This window comes from Tupaia chinensis, unplaced genomic scaffold (genome assembly GCF_000334495.1).
Source record: "Tupaia chinensis unplaced genomic scaffold, TupChi_1.0 Scaffold000609_1, whole genome shotgun sequence".
In the NCBI taxonomy this organism is placed as follows: domain Eukaryota; kingdom Metazoa; phylum Chordata; class Mammalia; order Scandentia; family Tupaiidae; genus Tupaia; species Tupaia belangeri.
In genome coordinates, this window is record NW_006160128.1 from 3189084 (window position 1) to 3193558 (window position 4475).

Genomic DNA, 4475 nt, shown 5'->3' on the forward strand with positions numbered 1-4475 from the left:
ACCCACAGAGTTTCATGCCTAAAGTCAACTTTTTGTTCAGAGACATGTATATATCAGCTGAACTTACTATTGAAAATATTTAGATTAATTAAGATATTTTGTAAATCAATACAATGTGGAAAAGAATAAAGGAATGAAAAGCAACTGCAGATACCAGAGAAAGGGTGGGAAGAGGATGGGAAATGGCAGAAGGTGAGAAATAGGGGAAAAAAATATATATATACATACAAGAAACAAGAAATCAAAAATTATTTGTGGATGATAACATGTATGATTAAGCCACTTTACAGTGTATTCTGGCTGGAAAATTGCATTTTGTATGCTGTGGTGATGTTCAGTGAAAGTATGTAAAATAAGTTAAAAAAATAAACCAATATGCTTTGAATTTGTTCAAGTATTGAATATAAAGAGTTAGCACATATTGATTTAGTAGCTATCATGAGAAGTAAAAAATAGATTTTTGCCCCAAAATGAAAATATTAAAACTAAGATAAAAATATATAAAGTTGTTTGTATTCCACACGGCATAAAAGTCAACAAATCAAAGTTTACAAATCCCTATTGACCACGTGGGAAAATACAAAACATGTATTAAAACCAATAGCAATGTCTAATATTTAAAACCAGTTTGTAATTGGGGAACATCTAAGTTCTTAATTAAAATACACAAATGAAGTGAAAACGTTTAACTGGTATACACTGTTCACATCTATATTTTATTTATTTATTTTTTTAAGAGTTTTTTTCTTCTTGGTGCATGCTCTCGCCAGAAAGAGACAGAGACAGTGAGAAGGAAAGTGAGAAATCAGTTTAAATGGGGAATGGTCATGTGGTGATTCCTTCTCCATTCTCCTCTCAGGATCTTGGGCAAGCACGCACATGTACCTGGTGTGATTTTTGAAGCCCCTGGGTTTAGGACTCAAACAGTGGTTAGCCATGTGAGAGTCCAGTGACATAACCACTATGCCATCTGGTGGACCTACACACCTATATTTTAAATTTAGAAATGCATATTTGCAAGCAATGATACAAAAGTATTAATGAAGAATGCATAATCTCTGAAAATTATGAAAACGTCCCTGCTACAATATATTTCTAAATACAAAACTGACCATATTTGTTACTTTCGTGTAGTGAGAAAAGTTCATTTTTGAAACATAAAATTCAGTTTTTTGGTGTTAAAGGTATGAATGACAGTTCGTTCTCTTTTTTAAAAAATGTCTTAGTTGTTTGTGATTTCTATACATGCAAACGCTTTGAACAGGAGAGTCCACAAAGGAACCAGGGTTGTCTTATGGCATCCAATTAAGTCAGAGATGGGAATGCCTACGGGTCAATACACGTCAGGAGCAGAAGTGCTTGACTTTTTGGTCAGGCTGCCATGGTTTGGATTTCCACCACATTCACACTTAGCTTGCCCTCCCCTGCCACCACGTCCTGGATGGCCAAGGTCTCCAAAACTGATCTCCAGCTGAGATGTTACATCATTTGCTGGTTTCTGGAAATGATGGTTCATAACCAAATGTTCAGTATGAGCCTCTTGCCTCTTTGATTTATGAAGAACAAATCGTTTCTTCCACTGTCCATCAGCACCTTTGTTTTTCAAATATTAAATTCTACTTTTGCCAGGTCTTTATTTTGAATAGCTTTCCACTCATCCAAAGTCATCTCTTTGGACCCTCTTTCTTTGCTTCATCAACCTTGTTTTCTCTATTTTCAGTGTCTGCCAATGGATGTTCTTCACTTTCAGGTGTTTCTTCAGTCACAGTTGATTTATCTAAGTCAGTTAATTCATCTTTGACAGTTCCCCAGATGTGAGATCTGCTACCTCCTGTTGGTCCCCATGTTTCTGGCCAGACTTATCACTTCCACTATGCCTATCAAATTTAATTTGCCACAGGACTTAGATCCATCTCCTCTGCCCATTCCATGTCTTCAGCCTCTGCCACCTCTTCCAAGACCACCATGGTCTCAGACCAGTTGGTCTATAATCTGTCTATAAACTGAAAATTCACCTTTTTAAAAATGACTTTTCAAATTTTCATTCACGAGGTGATCACTTTTCTGATCTTCTATCAGTTATTTTCCCTTCGCCCTGGAATTGTTGGATCAGGTCGCCTGCCATCACATCTTAACACCTTTCTTAAGTGACACAGGTGACTGCATCTCCTCTTTCTTGTCAGTCATGCTGATGTTGGGGGCAGCAGATCCTTGTAGTTTTTCTGGGACTCTGCCAAGTTGTTTACCTGCCATGTTAAGGTTGGTCTGGGCTGAGGCCTGAGCTGCATTCTTGGCCTCAGAGCACCCAGTGCCACCTCTGCTGGTTTCTTTTTTTTTTTATTCTCATGCCTTCAGTATCTCAAAGAGTCCAATTTGCCATTAAATAACCAGTCCAATTGGTTGGTAACCAGGCAGCTGAAACTTTCTTGTAAATATCCAGGCATGACAGTGGTTTGGCTGGCTTATAGTGGGCTGGGCCGAGCCAAGAATGCCCGCTTTAGTCTTCCCACAAGATCCGGAACTTACTTTTTAGATGGAGAATATGAAAGAAGAGCCAATGAGGCTGTCAAGACTCCATAACTGATTAAAATGAAACTGGCTTTTTTAACAGCTCTGATAAAATGGAAAATAAAATAAAATAAAAAACTGTTGTTTTTAGACATTTCTTCAATAATGTCAGCCTTGAGTTAAAAGCCAATGTATTACTTTTTGAAAATGACTTAAGAGAGTAGATTTTAAATGTTCTCATCACAAGCACACCAAAAAAGAATGTTTGTGAAGTAATGCATTTCTTAATTCGCTTGACTGAGCCATTCCAACAATGTAAATACCCATATTTCAAAACATCAACTTATACACAGAAAAATAGAAACAGAAGAACCAATAACACTTTGTAAGCAGGCAATTTAGTTGCATTTTAATTTTGAGTTCTTAAATTAGTATTTAGGCAGGTAAATGTTATTTAGTATTTACTTTTAAATTTATGTAATCTAGGGCCACTCTTGAGGGCATCAGCTGCTGATACAGTTGGGGAGTCAGAGCTTTAAAATATGGCATCTTCTAGTTAATTAGAGATTTCCCACTTCCTTTCTTTTAGTGAAGTCCTGCTGTGAACAATGAAGTTTGAACTTAAAGCAAAACAGACTGCTTTACTTTATCCCTGTGTTGAGAATCTGCTTGGATCATATACATGTTTTCAACAAGAAAACATCTAAAACTTCCAGACCAGCACTGCTATCTAGCATGTATATGCACCAAAGGAGTAAGTTATAATACAGTGTTTTTCACTTGATCACTATATATTTCTTTATAAGCAAGAATTTTCTCCTGAGTATAGTACTTTCTTTCACTGACAAGTTTTAAGCAAGGTTGTACCAGAAGATAAAGATGTAGACTAGCACAGTTACCTATGAATGAAATTATTTTGACAATCATATGAGAAACAGATGTAGCAGTCATCCTGTACAGAGCTGAGCCAAAAATATTAAAAAAAAAAACATACAGTGTAAGTTTGACGATGCTAAAAAACCCTCCAAAATATTTACCTCGAACTGCATAGCCATCTTTTACCGATGCTGGAAAGGGGGGTAGGTTATCTTTTGCATATACATCTTGAGCAAGGACTCGTCCCATTCCATCTGAAAGAAGGGAAAAGAAGGAAAATGTGAATATTGAGAGTAACTGTATAAACAAGGCAGTCATAAACAAGATGGGCATGAGTGCCTGTCTGACACAGCTTGTACATGGGCTCAGTCAGACCTCTCGATTTCTGTCCTAAGGAATAGTAGAGAGAAAGAAGAGATGCATCCTAGTGCCTGAAATAAAAGATTACATTCTGTCAAGTCACTGTAATGCTTGCAGAGATTATTTGAATGTGAGTTGCTACATAGTCATCAAAGATGTGTTCAGCTGATGTGTTATTAACCCTTTAACAGCCCAGATTTGATTTTCTTAAAGGAAAGCAAAGTCTTAAACACTTTCATATTCATTGACCTTGTAATTTTACTTCTAGAAATCTATCCTAAGAAAACTGAGAAATCTTCATGCACATACTTTTTTCAGAATTGCTTACATTTGAAAAAAATGAAAAGAAATCAGAAGATCAATAGTATAGGTATTTAAATAAACAATGATATATCTTTATGATAAAATACTATGCAGGCTAAAGTAATATTTGTGAAGAGTATTCATCAACATAAGAAACTTCTTTTGATAAACACTTAAAAATATGTACAATGCCACATGCAGTATATAAGCTCAACTTTATTTGAGATGTATATGAATATATCAATACAAAAAGACACATGAATAGAAAGGATATATATGAATATATAAAAAATTGTTGGTTTAGAATGTCGGAATTATTTATGATTTTTTATTCCATTTGCTATACTTTTCTTTCTCTTTCTTTCTTTCTTTCTTTCTTTCTTTCTTTCTTTCTTTCTTTCTTTCTTTCTTTCTTTCTTTCTTTCTTT

General features: G+C 35.3%; 1 pseudogene; it reads right to left on the reverse strand.

Moving 5' to 3' along the window:
• Nucleotides 1–1333: 1333 nt before the first annotated feature.
• On the reverse strand, nt 1334–2444 carry LOC102477365 (plasminogen activator inhibitor 1 RNA-binding protein pseudogene; annotated as a pseudogene).
• Between the last annotated feature and the right edge of the window lie 2031 nt (nt 2445–4475).